We start from the raw sequence: 16726 nt of genomic DNA on the forward strand, positions 1-16726 counted from the left end.
GCTGAGAGTTTTAAGCTAAAAATTCTTTTTAGAAGAAAGTAAATCTTCGTTTCTAATATAGCCCGGATTCGAACTCAGGACCTCATGATCCAAAACAGGTTAATCACTAAACTAACGAGAATGTATTAGTATGTCATCATCGTCTATACTAATATTATAAAGCTGCAGTGTTTGTTTATTTTTTTGTTTGTTTGTTTGTTTGACTGAACAAGCTAATCTCAGGAACTACTGGTTCGATTTGAAATATTATTTCAGTGTTAGATAGCCCATTTATCAACGAAGGCTATAGGCTATATATTCTTACGGGAACGGGAACCACGCGGGTGAAACCGCGCGGCGTCAGCTAGTCATTAATAGCCGATGGACGTCCATTGCTGAACATAGGCATTTTGCATAGACTTCCAAACACGACGGTCTCGAGCCGACAACATCCAGCGGCTCCCTGCAACCCGCTTGATAATTTCGGTCCACCTACTAGGGGGTTGACGAACACTGCACTTTCCGGTGCGGGGTTGCCATTCTAGCACCTTAGGATCCTAACGTCCATCGGCTCTTCGAACTATGTAGCCTGTGGTAATGTGCCTATCCATAGCCACTTCAGCTTACTATGTATAAATATTATGTATATACTGAATGTATTATGTATATACATTCATATAAGGTATGAAAGGCTGCAACTAAGTTGCGGAAACGTTCGTTTCATAGCGCGCGTTCATTACTAGTTTGATCGCTGTTTTTAATTAGAGCACCGACTTTGTGCTTAAGTTACCTTCATAACTAACGTTGTATATAAAAAAAGGTATGTGTAACTGATTACAGCGAGGTTTTTCTTTTTACTTATGATGTTGTTGAATTATTATGGTGGTACAGTGGCAGTCTGTTACAAGGGGTCTACTGTTTGTGGATATTGTTCGTTCAACCAATCACTTTCGTACATTCAAGTAATTCAGGTATACATTCATTCACTGTTTTGCTGTTCTGCATTGTATTTTATTCATTAATAAATGAGACAGTCAAGCAGTGCATGTCTTTTTCTTTTACCTGCGACCTCCATACACCAACAAGCCTGTTTTACATGACAAGGCCAGTTTACATGACAAGGCCAGGCCTTCTTTATAGGAGAGGGAATATGCAGCTTAGACGCACCACATGTTCTGTACACTTATATTTCTTAAGATGGCTTTAAATTATTAATGAGTAAAGTATTAATGAGTCATTATCACTATTAACCTATTTTGATGGTCCGCTACGTCCTCCTTATTTGAGAGGGTATGTGGATTTAGATCCATCAATCACCATGCTACTCTAATGCGGATTGGCGTCACCTTAAGGTGATAATAACCAATTTTGTAACAATCACAGTTACATATAATGATAATGATCAGGACCAACGGTTCAACGTGTTCTTACAGTTATCCTGGCACGTGAGGATCCACATCTTCAGCTCATGGTGATAGACGCATCGGGCTACATGTTCATTGCATGCCCTCCGAAGTGTTACTTTATTAACGAAGTCTTTCGCTATTGGGCCATTGACTGAAACGGCTATCGGAACAATAACAGTTTACTCAACATTCCACACGACGATAATCTCGTGAGCAAAGTAAGCAGTAAACATCATTACTATCTAGAGTAAATTAAAAACGTTACGCTCGGTTAAATATCCAAGTTAATTGTCACAATAAACTGCTAGCATGCTAGCATAGACGCAAACAGCGCTAAGTCTAGATTTAATACAACCGCAAGACTAATAGTGCAATCTGAGTCTAATTTCTGCTTCCCAACTCGGATTTATTATAGACTACACTAGGATCTTTGTTGTATAGCGTTCAGGATATTTGAGCCTTAGATAGGTAACAGACAGGACAAAGCAGTGTCAATGACTAAAGCAACAAAGTTTGTGAAGTTGTAGGGGGTAATCTCTGAATCTACTGAAATTACTACTACTTTAACTTAACTTTTGAATTTTTTTTCATTTATTTGTGCGTGTAAAGGAACATCAACACATCTGAATTGTATTGTTAAATTATTTAGAGATACACCATACTATATCGAAACCCGTTTAACGAAAAAACCGTTGCTTGCCATTTCAACCACTCACAGATCGATGATAATTTACAAACCTGATTCAACTTTGATAACGCTCCTTCAGTTTTACTTTGGTTGTAATAATAAGGTGTACGTCTGTCTGTACATCTTATTTAGAATCAAAGTTAAACGGTCTTCCAAACATAGAATATCACTTAACAGAATTTTATTGACTTCAAATCTAAATTCAAAATAATTATATGATATTTAGAACGGGAAAATATACATGGTAGGTTTTCCTAAGCCGAAGGTTGCCTGGAAGAAATCGCTACTTAGCGATTTTGTATGCTGATCTCTTCTTAATATGTTTTTATTTCACTTGTATTTGTCTTTGTGCTGTGCAAATAAAGAATACCTATCTATCTATCTATGGTAGGTACGCAATGGTGAAAACATTTCTTCAAAGTATTCAAAGCAAGCGTTTAGGCTGTATCATCGTTTACTGCCGTGGTTGCAGTCAGTGTAGTTAAAAAAAATACGGAAACATTATGAGAGAATCTCAATCTAACTGGAACTTTTGAACAGGAATTAAAAGCGCACATTTCGTATGCTAATACCTCCAACAGTCACTCTACATTTGAAATCTCTTTGACTGGCGCAAAGCTAGATATACCTAGGAATTCTAGAATTTAAACGTACCGCACAGGAAGTGTAAACCTAGCCAGTTTAAATAAAGTTTTCGCTCCCGGTACGTACGTACTCCGCCTCTATATTCAGATTCAAAGTCGAATTCAAATCCAAAATATTCTCTTTCCAAGCGCTTGTATCTAAAAGTTCCTTTGAATTGTTGAAAAGTTTATTCTCTTGCCTCGGGGGTGATTTTTTGCGTTGAAACTTTTGGAATTCATATTATATTTGGGGCAAATAATTGGTGTATCATTTCTAAATTACTGTAACGTATTCTGTTTATTTAATTTGTTGTTTCAATAAGAGTAACATTTCAATTAATCAATATCAATTAAAATGTTATTCGTAAAAATATTGGAAAATATCGTGTAATATATACACATAAGAGCCGTGATAGCCCAGTGGATATGACCTCTGCCTCCGATTCCGGAGGGGGTGGGTTTGAATCCGGTCCGGGGTATGCACCTCCAACTTTTCAGTTGTGTGCATTTTAAGAAATTAAATATCACGTGTCTCAATCGGTGAAGGAAAACATCGTGAGGAAACCTGCATACCAGAGAATTATCTTAATTATCTGCGTGTGTGAAGTCTGCCAATCCGCATTGGGCCAGCGTGGTGGACTATTGGCCTAACCCCTCTCATTCTGAGGGGAGACTCGATCTCAGCAGTGAGCCGAATATGGGTTGATGGCGAACGATATACACATAAGATGAAAGTAACAGTATAAGGATTAGGTAACAAAACTAAAGAACAGTTCTCTAAGTAACCGAGTTACCGTATATTTTAGGAAGCAGTAAATCCCGCGCGCTTCAGTGGAGTTCAAAGCGTCTCTATTTCACGACCCCGCGACGAGTCGCCTCGCTACGGGGACAAATGACGGTTGAAATTAACGAAATTAGCGTCGCGCTAATTCCTAGCCCCATTGTACGTACATCGAACAGACAGACACTTCTCACATTTTCTTCTATGATTACTTTATTGGGGTAGAATATGATTATATGTACCTAGATCTTTTTTCATCATTAGCCTATTTAATATTTAGTCCTTCCTCCTTTCATGAGAGGGGATATGGAGCTTAGACCCACCACGTTGCTTCAATACGGGTTTGCGGGATCAGGGTGATAATGTTAAATTAATAGCCACCATGGGATGTTGATGATAATGATCGGGCCGGCCGTGTTTTAGAAATTTTACTGAAAATTTCTTAGATGAAAGAAAAATAATATGCTTCATGATCCGACCCAAGATTCAAACCTAGGACATGGTGATTAAATTTCTACGGGTATGTTTTCAAATAAAACAGGCTCATGTTTGATCACGATTGTAAGTTTAAATGTAAGATGAGATACGTTTGCCTTTAAGATGTATATTTGATCCTTTTTAAATACTTGCATGTTCAGCGCATCCACGATCATCAACCTATACTAATATTATAAAGCTAAAGAGTTTATTTTTTTGTTTGTTTGATTTAACGCGCTAATCTCAGGAACTACTGGTTTGATTTGAAAAATAGTTTCGGTGTTAAATAGTCCATTTATCGAGGAAGGCTATTTATTATCCCCAAATTTCGACGGGAACTGGAACTACGCGGCTGGAACCGCGCGGCGTCAGCTAGTATCAGAATAATACCTAAACAACGTACCATACAACGCCGTGCTTCTGAGAGAAAAAGATGTAATAATAAATCCGCGGGGTTTCTGAAATTTCATGAATTAGCAATTAGGTACGATTTGCCTCATAATTTAATAAATATTTATTAATGACACTGAGATCTATTTGACATCAAATGACTTTACACAAATTCAACTTTAACCTGCATGATAACATTAAACAATTGCATTCGAAATACAAAGTGACATCTGTATGTAGTTATTATTGTAGCAGTGAATTCAGCTCGCAGTTGAAAGCGTCGCCATTACACGATCTTCGTGACACGGCGTTTTGTTTCGCGAACAAATGACGGTTGAAATTAACGAAATTAACGTCGCGCTAACTCGTAGCCGCTTTGTTACGCGTTTCTCTCTGCTGGGAGGGAGGGGGGATACAGGCGTGCTCTATGAGTGCTAATTTAGCGATGCATAAAATCAAATAATTATTATCTATCTAATTTATAATTCTTGAGTCGCGGTGTTTGTAACCGAATTCCTCCGAAACGGCTGAATAGATTTTTATGAATTTTTGAGTGCACATCGGAAGGTCTATGAATTGGCCAACATCTATTTTTCATACCTCAAAATGAGGCAAAACAACATTTGTCGGGTAAGCTAGTAAGTTTGTCGGGTAGTGGCATAAAATGATGGTCAATTTTTAAAGGCTGATTGCAAGATAAAGATTAATTTATGCGTTCTTTCTAGTGGGATTTTGAGCTTTGACGCTTTTCCAATGTGCGTTAGGGTCGGGCTTAGAGTGCCAATCATGTAAGGGACCCCATAAACGATCAACGATTTGTCAAACCAAATGTGTGTGTCAAACCATTTGATCTTTGTATCCTTTTTTTATTATTATTCTTTACAAGTTAGCCCTTGACTACAATCTCACCTGATGGTAAGTGATGATGCAGTCTAAGATGGAAGCGGGCTAACTTGTTAGGAGGAGGATGAAAATCCACACCCCTTTCGGTTTCTACACGGCATCGTACCGGAACGCTAAATCGCTTGGCGATACGTCTTTGTCGGTAGGGTGGTAACTAGCCACGGCCAAAGCCTCCCACCAGCCAGACATGGACTAATTAAGAAAATCTTAATCTGCCCAGCCGGGGATCGAACCCAGGACCTCCATTTTCTAAATCCACCGCGCATACCACTGCGCCACGGAGGCCGTCTTTGACCAATTAAAAGTGTGTCACGTTAACGCTTGCTCTAACAATCAGATTTTAGATAGTTCAGAGTTAAAGAACCGGTCAACGGATGCATCACCGTCTTTCAAACTGCGAAAATAAAATGGTTGATAACATTAAAACTTAATAATCTTATTCTCATAACCCTAGGCTTTGATCTCATAATCTGTAACTAAACTAAAACATAATCACCCGTCCTCGTCCTCCGGCTGCTCCAATACCTCTTATCTATACTGGAAGAGGAGGCCGTGCAGTGGCTCACTAGAATCATGGTTGTTATTCACAATCCCTCAGATCACACTACACTAGGTAAATACCTAAAGAAGATGAATTGGCAATGAGTGCAACCTAAACTAAATCTAAGTTCAAGCTATCTGATAAACACTATCTGGTAGTTTAATAGAGCACTCAGGTTGACTATTAAACTGTCGTGGAGTTAAGACATTAGCGTCACGTGACTGCTAATCTAGGGCTCAGTGTTTAACAATGGATTCGGTAACGGCTTGCCAAGGTGCGGCGAACGGGTTGCCGAACTAGTGTGTGCCACTTGGTTCTTGTAAGAATAATCTATTCACCATTCATGAAATCGTTTTACGTTTATGTAAACTAAGAATAGAAAAGGGCCCAGAATTAAACCCTGTGAGACGCCCATTATGTTGGATTATAATACCTTTTGTATTTTATCACTAGACACTACACTAGACATGAACTTGATTGAATGAGTCTTTATAGATAGTCGAACGTGGCGTTTCAAAATAGCTTGTAAATTATGCGTATTTAAAATAAATGCTTTTTATATTATTATCAGTATAATATTTTGATAGCCCAAAACAGGGACAGATCTCCTTGTAACGAGAATATGACGCTTGGTCCCCACCAAGCTTCTCCTTTCCGAGTTTGCGGACTTAGTGATAATGTACGATTTTGTAACGATCTTTATCAGATGCTATTGATAAATTTTCATAAAGAATTGAGAGAGAAATGCTCAATATTTATAGCGTGACTTAGGACTTGGTTTAACTTGTAAACAGGATTTTCTGCCACACCTCTCTTTTTGTAAGACTCTGAATATTTAACATTGCATTTCAGCTGTGATGACGTCTCATTATATCCAAAGAGTAGCCGATTTCCTTAGATAAGATAATTTTAACTATTATTATAAAAAGTATAGATACATATTAATTGATTATGAAACACGGCTAAAACTCACGTGATATTACGTCGGAGTATGCCCGACTAGTTTCGAACCCATACGGGGCCCTTAGTCATGAGCTGGTTCTTGCATCGCGGCACGATCCAAACTGCGAAGCGGCTGCGCGACGCGCTGCTGCACGCATTGCGCGCGCGGAGAGGGGTTGAGTGGTGGGGAGTGAAGGTTCCGTTACACTCTCCGACGGTTCATTAATGTCATCTTCATTAGACTCGTCTTCTTGTAAGCAAACCGAACTAATGCTATCTTGTTCCAAGTTTGTTGTATGTGACAATGAAAGAAATAGCGGTTTCCACGCTGTGGGCAGCAACCATCCATGATCCCGATTAAAAGTATAGATACAATTTTTTAAAAGAATCAAAAGCCTCAGTTATAAAACAAAGGAGATCACTGTAAGTTCTTGTTTCAAAAGTCAAAAACTTCAATTAAACTCGGTTAAAAGCTCCAATTCACTTTAAAGTCACGAATAAAAAATCTCCACTAAGTGTTTCGAGCATCGTGAAACCGGTACAAGCGTTATAGAGCCATTAAAAAAGTTAAAATTAACTCGCGCTAATAAAACCGACTCTCGGTCGCAAGTGGAACGTGCCAGTCAAACTTGCACAAGAAAGTTATGTTGTCTTAACTCTGGGGTAAGTCTGGATTAAGCCGAAATACCCAGGTTTTAGATGTTTCAGAAAGTGTTTATTTAATAACCCACTCGCACAATAAAGGAGGTTTACTATGTATATATAATATAGTATATATTATGTAAAATATCGGTTAACAGACAGATATTGGAATATGTTAATGAATATATTTATTTAGGGCAGTTAGTATCACCAGCAGGATGCATGCAGAAAGAAATTGAAAGGAGAATAGCCAACACTTGGAAGAGATATTGGTCACTAAGTGAAATTATGAAAAATAAAGAGACACCAATGTCGGAGAAACGGAAAGTGTTCAATACATGTATCCTGCCATGTCTAACGTACGCATGCCAAACATGGGCGTTAACTGAACATCAACAAAATAAAATTAATGTATGTCAGAACAGTTTAGAGAGAAGTATATTGTGTGTAAGGCGAAGAGACAGAATCCAGTTAAAAAGAATAAAAGAAAAAACTAAGTTCAAAAATGTTTACAATGTATGTAGAAAATTAAAATGGCAGTGGACGGGACATATGTTGAGAGAAAAGAAAGAGAAATGGACAAAAATAATAACGGAATGGTACCCTAGAGATAGTAAACGAAATAGAGGAAGACAGATAAAGAGATGGGAAGATGATTTCAAGAAAATAGGAGTACCAGAATGGATGCGATTAGCAAAAGACAGAAATACGTGGAAAATATTAGAGGAGGCCTTTGTCTGTACAAGACAAACTGTTTGAAAGGGAGATCAATTTAATATAATTTAATATAAAATATAGAAAATTACTATTTTAGCTAGTTGTTAACCCTACATTTTATTAACTTTGTTAGCAAGTAACTACTTGTATGTAATGATAAAAAACAGCAATAAAGGCTTATTTTATTTTATTTTATTTTTATTTATTTTTTATTTATGTAAAATATAATATCACAGGTAATATGTGTATACGTGTCTGTGCGTCTGTGTTACAAGTTCATCGATTATTGGGGAGGTGTTGGTATAAATAAGAGGGTATTATTGATGACTTGAGCTCAGTTGTTTGTTAGACAGCGTAGACACCGACACGCTGCCAGTCGTGTTAGTGTTAGTGTGGGCTTCGAGAACATATAGGCAGGGAAAGTGAGTGTTGATGCATTCTAAAGGGATCCCTTAAACCTACTCTCAAGGTCACAAGTCCTGGTACTCGTGGTGTTTCCTCTATCAAAAAAAAAAATGGTACAATCAATGTCGCTGCTGCTCATCACGTCTCATCTGTCTGTGGTACTGTAGTACTTATTTTTAATTTAATGACAAGTTTACAATGCAAGCAAGTCCTTGATTGCATCTTACACGACGCCATGATGCTAAGATGTAAGCTTGCTTGGAAAAGGTACAAATTTATTCTACCCACACTTCTGACGGTATCTACGCGTCATTTTACTGGCATAGATATTTTTATCTCACCTGATGGCAAGTGAAAATCTAAGAAGGAAGAAGGCCGACTTGTTAGGAGGAGGCTGATAATCCACACTCCTTTCAGTTTCTACACGTCATCGTACCGGAATGCTAAATCGCTTGGCGGTACTTTGCCGGTAGGGTGGTAACTTGTCAAGACTGGGACCAATCAAGAAAATCTCAATCAGCCCAGCCGGGGATCGAACTCAGGACCTCCGTTATATAAATCCACTTCGTATACCTCTGCGCAACGGAGGCCGTCTCTATGGCAGACTAGCTGACCCTGCGCGGTTTCACTCGCGTGGTTCCCGTTTCCGTACGAATATGGGGATATTATATAGGTTTCCTTGATAAATGGGCTATCTTACATTGAAAGATTTTTTCAAATCGAACCAGTAGTTCTTGAGATTAACGCGTTCACTCAAACAAACTCTTCAGCTTTATAATATTAAGTATAGATTATAATATTAGTATAGGTGAGTGACTCTGAACTTTCTTATGAGTCTCATAGTTAAGAACTTTTAATATATGACAGTAATATGTAAAGTGTAGTCATAAAGGAAAGCGTGACGTCACGGCTGCAACACCTGCGTGCGCTCGTGCGGTGCTCAGTGCTCGGTGCTCGGCAGAGTGGAGTTACCAACTCTACCGGAAGTGTGTTTGGAAAGCGAACGCGGGATATTGCAGGAAACTGTTTGACTGAACTGATTTGTTATTCTACCGTACAAAAAAGTTTTTGAAAGCGAAAAGGCTTACTCTGACGTCATAGAAAATTAAGTATGTTATTCAGGTACCTTTACCGTACTAAAATTTTAAATGCTAAAGTAAGTCTCTGTGTTACTTTTTAAGCTGACACTTGGTAATGGCGGTCTAATTGTCATTTGTATAAGGCGCTGTCAATTTTATTCAGGGTTTAGTCGGACTTCTTTTATGACATAGTGATTTTCGTTATTAATGGGCTTATTGGAAATTGTTGTTATTGATATGATGTTAATTATTTTAGGTGGCCCATATATATTATTGTAAAGGCCGACAGAGATACAATATTGTTCATTATCCATACAGTAATCAGCTTTCATTACAGTAATTATAATATTATTTTTAATCAGCACACCGGCCGGCATATTCAACGGACAAAAGTTTGTCTTTTTCGGTTACTCCTTTGAAAGTTCATTAAATTTCGATGATGAATTAACAAATTATTATTAATGAGTTGAATATATTAAAACTTCTACATTAACAACCATATTCAATGGCCAGAATGATATTTTTTTCCAAGTAAGAGTAGTGCTCTTTTATGGTTTTTTTCCACGTCAAATACAATTCAGCTTTCTCGGTTCCGATATAATGACTGTAGTATATTTCAAATGATCGTCAAAACGGAAAACCACTGTCACTTGTGTGATTCTAATTGGTAAACAAAATACATAATAACGCTGATCAAAATACAATCATGTGTAATACATTATTACTCTGATCTGACAATCGTGCGTGACAACATAAAGTGCCTAATAGATGCCAGGACGAGTTTTATCAGAAGAAAACCCTATATATAATCTGTTCTCGTACAAATACAAGCACTAACTAATTAGTCGACACCAATCAGCTTAAGTCCAGTCCGCGCTAGAGGTGAAAGAATTAACTTTTTTCGTGCCCTCTTAGTCGGGGCAATTTAACTTTTATCATTAAAGTTTACGGGCTTCACTGCGATCCGACAAAATTACCTCTTTTCCGTTACTAATGACAAAAAATATATAATGTAAAAAGTAGATAAGTACGTGTATTTGAAACTTTGTCATAACACGTCCTTAAACCATTTTGGAACGGTATATTATAGGAATAAATTTTTTAATAAAAAGTTGTTTACACCTGCCTCATTGTAGTATACTTTCTCATTGGTGCTGTGGTCAGCCTAGTCTGCGGGTCATAAGGTACTGACTTCAAGTCCTGGCTTATGAAACTTTATGCTTATTATTGTTGGCACTACTATTAGCAATGGCCCGCGACATCATCCTTTGAATTTTAGAGAATGACCAATACAATGTTTCTACACGTTATCCATTCGCTTCTCAAACTCAAATCTGACAATTTTTCAGCTTTCCTCTTGGTATGAAAAAAAAGAGAAATATAAGTTTTTCTTTCATTTCAAACAAACACATGGCAAACAGAGTAAAATTCCTCTCCTATTTATTAATATTTGGACATCTCATTCGATGCAATAGCAAAAAAAAAAACTAGAACTATTTTGGATGTATCATCCGTCATATTTATACATATGATGTAGTCTATGTCACCCGAACCATTCATCAAAATCTACTAAGTAATTGTAGCCGCTTGAATATACTTAAATAAACTCCAAAACTTACTTATGAACATGTTTTAGTTTGTTAAAAACTATAGCTGAAACTATTAGTTTCCAAATAAGTTTACACCACATTGTGTTTTGTAAACTCCCATTACAGTTCACGTGAAGTGAATTAAAGTTCAATTATTCATTCATTAATACGGAGGCTAGTTTTATTACGCGTTGTCAACATAGTTCACTAACTCGCTGAATAATTGCCGCCAGAACCGCTCATCGTGACAATTATTAATTATTAACCACTTAGCATTGCCCGCGGCATCGCTCGCGCTTCTAAATTATTTTGTTGGTTGTGTTTGTTTTTGACGTGACAACGTCCTATAATTCGATGGAGCCGGCTGCACACTCAAAAAAAAAGATGACGTCATGCATCGTTCCCTCGTTCTAGGGTTGCCAACTTTTTTTAAAAGAAATAAAGTATATTCTGGTCTATGAAGATTATTAAACAGTATTTTAGAAAAAAGACCATTTTCTTTTGAAAAATGCAACCATTCCATCAGTATTTTCTTATGACGTTGTCACGTTCAACTATCGTCAGTAAACCGACTTTACAGACAGCCGATTTTTTTTTCGTTTTTGATTTTTGGCTTTTTAGACAGACATCGTCTAGGACCACTGCCATGTTTATTTCTCTTGTCATGCAGTGTTTGAAGTATGGTGCCAGTGCAATTGCACATAAGTAAGGATTTATTCTGTATGCCTTGCTTGCTTGCAGTGCAAGACCGGACCCTTTACTGAAACTATTGGGGCTTAAGAGATTTAATATATATGTATTAGGTTCTGGCGTGTGAGGTCCTATTTACAGCTCTCTGAAGGTTATGCTTACTATTAAAACACTTTGTCTCTACTACTGTTTTGCAAAAATTAATCAAAGGTAAATACAATTTAAACTTAGCAAGAAACGAGTTTTCTCCGCTGATATAATCTGAAAAGCGCTAGGATCGCCTTCGGTTATAACAATACTATATAGACCTTCTTAATCCGGCCCTCTCCCATCTCTACTATCTATTAACTACTTCCCTATCAAATTTCATCTTTGTACATCAAGCGGTTTTGGAGATTTCGTAATGAATGACATTACGCATTTAATTAAGATAATGTGCTGCGTTAGCAATGTATTTAGGTGTGTGTAACCGACGCACGTATATATACATGTCCACACATACAAATGTTATTCTTGAGCGCTAATAAATCGTATAGTGTAAATAGCACAGTCCTATTTTTTTTGAATCAAATCCCGTTGGAAGTGAGGCGGACTTCATAAAAGTTTGTTTTTTCACATTAGCCCCGAGCAATAACGCTATTCTTAGTGCTAGGTTCGTCGGCGAATTCGCTCTTGAATCAACAGTAAAATAACCGATTTATTTCCAATTTTCGGAAAAAAATTCAAGTTGTATATGCAAACAACACATTTGGTATTCACGTCTCAATTTCTTCAATAAAACACGGGCAAAACTTTGGTAAAGATTGCACCAATTGATGTCACCCTTATATGAGACTTCCACTGTAAACCATCGCTGCAGCTAGCTGCAGCATTTTTCTTCTTTTTTTTCTTATATGAAAGCTTAGTTTTAATGACCAAATAAAAATATTTTTCTTTCTTTCTTTCACCAGGTGACGGAATTATTCCACATTTGCCAAATTATTATAAAAGTAGCTATCCGCTTTATTTTTTAAATTAAGTCCTTGCTCTCTCCTGCTATCCCATACACAATATATGTACAAGGTCTATAGTTATGGTCCATCAGTTGTAACTCATGGACCGCAAGATAATAGTTGTTATAGATATCCTAAGATCTAAGGATCGTCAACAAAACACATGTAACAGAATATTCTAAAAGGTGTTTGTCTAAAAATCCTAGTTCTAATTCAACTTAATTGTAAATTTTAACGCTGTGTCAACGTTGTAAGCCAAATTGCGTTCACAAAATAACAGCACAGTTCGGCTCTCGTTATGTTTGTCCGAATTCGGCATGATTTCATTAAGGGGTCTTATACGCCAACTTTGTCAACGTGAAATTTGTTTACTAATTTGCTATTTTGTGCGCCTTCCAATTTGTTATTTGTACTCGGTTTGGGTGGAAAAGTTAGATAATTTGGTAAAAATTTATATATATAAAATCAAAGCTGTCTTAGCTATTATTACTTGTTTTTATTTGTTAATCTATTAGACAATAAGCAAATAGAACATATCATAATTTAGAAAATCATCGTTGACAGCAAAAGATCCGCTTGCATTAAAACACGTCATAGAATAAATACACTGCAATACGTCCGTCCGATGGTTGGTCTAGTTCTACGAGTAAGTTCTAGATCCTAAAGTGGAATATCTTTTAACTATCTGGAATTATAATTTAGGACATCAGAAATAGGCTAATGATGATGATGGAAGCAATATTTCAAGACGTATCCATATCAAATAGGTAGGTATATACTTGGTTAGTTAACAAGAAAATGATAAACAAAGGAGATTATGTTCACCTGGATAGTGAGCTGAATATATGAGGGTAATTTTTCTGTTAGATATAATTTATTATCTAGCTAATATTACTAATAACAAAACGGGACGGAGCCTTTTTTCCAATTAACTGTGCGCCATTGAAGGCGATCTTGTTTTATGTGGGCCATCGATTTTTACTCGTTTGTCTTTTATAACACGAGGTAACGATACGATATTGATTGAATTCTAGAGCTTACATCCAGGAGTAGAGAACTTAGCATTCCAGAGGATCACCGTGCGGACCTTATATATAAAGCCATGATAGTCTAGTGGACTCTACCTTCGATTCGGAGTGCGTAGGTTTGAATTTGGTCTGAGGCATGCACCTCCAACTTTTCCTTTATGTGCATTTTAAGAAATTTAATATCACGCGTCTCAACGGCGAAGGAAAAACAACGAGAGGAAACCTGCATACCTGAGAATTTTTGTTAATTCTCTACGTGAGTTAAGTCTGCCAATCCGCTTTGCGTTGTGGACTATTAGCCTAACCTCTCTCATCAGAGCCCGAGACTTGTGACTCAGGTTAATGTACCAAAGTACCTAAGTTTATTTGTTCGTATACAATCTACCTCACTTTTTGATTGGGTATTGGAGCTGATATTAGAAAAACGAAGATACGAATGATAGGTACCTACTCAGTATAAAAATATAATAAAATTATGTCTCGTTGTTTGTTGTTATACCTTATACATTATCACAACTTTAGTTTAGACAAATAAATCGCAAGTCGTATCGTATGGTGTAAACGCAGCCATTATCGTCAAAGGATATTATCGTAAAAAGAAGAGAAAACTTGTCGGTTATTAGCCAGCGCCAACTCTCTGTTCGCTCTATTTTTAGTATCTTGTATGAAAATTACATCAATGTGACGCAAAATTGAGTTTATTTTGTGGAACAAAAAACGGAGAAAACGGAGAGCATTTTGCCGGTTATGAGAGAGAAATTTAATTACGTATTTTGTTCTGTTTTGTGGAATTTTGTCAGATTGGCCTGGTTTTATGAGCGAAATGATGATAAAGTTTTTAAAATAAGCAAAGCACATTGCTTTTTAATTTGTAAGAATATAGAAATATGTCTTTGTAGATGGGAACATAGAAATAATAATCATGCGGTGTTGACAGGGTTTCCATTTGACTAAGAGCAAGCATTTACTCGTATAGGTTGTCATTCTTTTCCCAATACGACCAAAATCTGAATTAAAAAAATGTATTATTTGAAATTGGATTATGTTTATGGTGTTTGTATTTATTTCTAAAAGTTGTGTTACCCCTAATAACAAGAGATTTTCTCTGCTTAAAATTATGATTAAGTTATTTAAAGTTTTTACGTTTTCAAAGTTTTTGCAAAATTACAAGAAGTTTAGGTAAAAAATCTCTATTTATTTATTTTCTTTATTGTATTTATTCCTAGTACCCTACTCCTTCATTAATATACCTATTACCTAGATATTTATTAGGTACTTCGGTAAATACGTTTACTACCATTTCATAAAGGAAATGAAATGACGAAGTTCCTCCAACGGGTAATTGGGCAAGTTGTAACACCGAAGCATGAACTTCGTACTGAATGCTCGAAGCATAACGAATGGTCCATCATTTGTTATGCTTCGAAGAAGCGGCGGCAGCGCACCACGGCTTCTACGCGATATTCTGAACACGTCCGATATTGCAGGCGTCTCGAATTTATGTGAGGGAAATGTTCGGTGCAGCTTGTTTTGTCATCCATAAGCCTCGACAATGGCGTTGACTCAAACAAGAAGCTCTTACATCTATATTGCTACTTCACATGGAAAGGACCATCTGTATATCGCTACATGTATGTTCCGAAGTTTGGAATGTTTTGTGTACAATTCAAATTTTATATTTCCAAAATTGGTTCAACTCTGGTTTGGTGCGATGCTTCAGCCGTGGCTTTGACCACCATATTGTTAAGTGTTTTATCATTCCGATAAACGTTTTCATTTGTTCATATTTATATACGTATTAATAAATTGATTTTATAATACAAAAAAAGGGCAACATAAAAGAGAACAAACAGATAATAAAGAAGAAGTAGAATGCGACCTATGCGTGCGATAAAAACAACCTTATCGCTATAGCTTTTTTTTTATTCTCTACAAGTTAGCCCTTGACTACAATCCCACCTGACGGAAAGTGATGATGCAATCTCAGATGGAAGCGGGCTAACTTGTTAAGAGTAGGATTAAATCCACACTCCTTTCGGTTTCTAAACGACATTGTACCGGAACGCTAAATAATAAAAAAAATATTTTACAAGATTATATTTCCAGCTTGGTCCCATTTCATTTTCATGAAAATGGGTTCAGAACTTTTGTGTTGAAATCAAAATAACTGAAATAAGTGAACTTAATTTCTTCACTATGTTATGACATATTTAAAATAGAAAAATAAAACATATCTGTAACAAAAAATTTGAACCGATTTCAAAAATGCATTACTTTAAAAAGCGAAAAATAACATTGTACCATATGTTTCTATTGATCGGTTTAGTTTTCAATAAAAGTTTTGATAGTTCATAATGAGAGAGATTTACACAATGAGTAAGTCCGTTAGTTAAATGGAAATGTCAAAAGTGGTCCATTATTAACGGCTTATACAATAGTTAAGCCGGCGGACGCTCAGCTTTGTGATCGGTAAATGCATTCGCTCGGCGGTTATGTGGCGGTTAGCTAATAACAAAGCTTTCAAAGCCGCTAAAATCTTGTTCATAATTTTGCACAGCTCTTATGGAGCGAGAGCCTGCAATAGACAGATATATATTTTTAATTTTTTTATTATTTACAAGTTAGACTCTCACCTGATGGTAAGTGATGATGAAATCTAAGTTGGAAACGGTCTAACTTGTAAGGAGGAGGATGAAAATCCACACCCCTTTCGATTTCTACACGACATCGCACTGGAACGCTAAATCGCTTGGCGGTACGTCTCTGCCGGGGTCACCACCATTTCAGGAAGACTGAATGTTAACTTATGCTCTAACAATAAGTAAGTATCCAGCCATCAACCGAAGGTATAAAA

The sequence above is a fragment of the Bicyclus anynana genome, chromosome 20 (genome assembly GCF_947172395.1).
Source record: "Bicyclus anynana chromosome 20, ilBicAnyn1.1, whole genome shotgun sequence".
NCBI classification, from domain to species: domain Eukaryota; kingdom Metazoa; phylum Arthropoda; class Insecta; order Lepidoptera; family Nymphalidae; genus Bicyclus; species Bicyclus anynana.